Raw genomic sequence first — 799 nt, 5'->3', positions numbered from 1 at the left:
CACTACGCGCCTCACTGGGCACTGTCACCATGCTCTGCACTGGACCACTGTCCCCATGCTCCACACTCCGTTACTGTCACCATGCACTGCACTGGGCCACTGTCCCCCCGCTCCACAGTGGGCCACTGTCCCCACGCTCCACACTGCGTCACTGTCTCCACGCTCCACACTGCGTCAGTATCCTCATGCTCTGCACTGGGCCGCTGTCACCATGCTCCACTCTGGTACACTGGTGCCACGCTCCGCACTGGGCAACTGCCCCCATGCTCTGTACTGGGTCACTATCCCCATGCTCTGCACTGGGCACTGGCACCATGCTCTGTACTGGGCTACTGCCCTCACACTCCACACTGGGCCACTGCCCTCATGCTTCGCACTGGGCCACTGTCCCCACACTCCCAACTGGGCCACTGTCGCCACGCTCCACACTGCATCACTGTCTCCACGCTCCACACTGGGCCACAATCCCCACGCTCTGCACTGGGCCACAACCCCCACGCTCCGCACTGGGCCACTGCCCCCATGCTCTGTACTGGGACACTTTCCCCATGCTCTGCACTGTCCCACAATCCCCACGCTCCACACTGGGCCCCTGTCCCCACGCTCCTCACTGGACCACTGCCCCCACACTCCACCCTGGGCCACTGTCACCACACACCTCACTGGGCTACAACCCCCACACTCCACACTGGGCCACTGTCACCATGCTCCACACTGGGCCACTGCCCCCATGCTCCACCCTGAGCCACTGTCACCACACTCCTCACTGGGCTACAACCCCCACACTCCACACTGGGCC

The sequence above is a fragment of the Chiloscyllium plagiosum genome, chromosome 23 (genome assembly GCF_004010195.1).
Source record: "Chiloscyllium plagiosum isolate BGI_BamShark_2017 chromosome 23, ASM401019v2, whole genome shotgun sequence".
NCBI lineage: Eukaryota > Metazoa > Chordata > Chondrichthyes > Orectolobiformes > Hemiscylliidae > Chiloscyllium > Chiloscyllium plagiosum.
The sequence above is the reverse complement of the archived record's forward strand: the minus strand, read 5'-3'. Positions refer to the sequence as shown.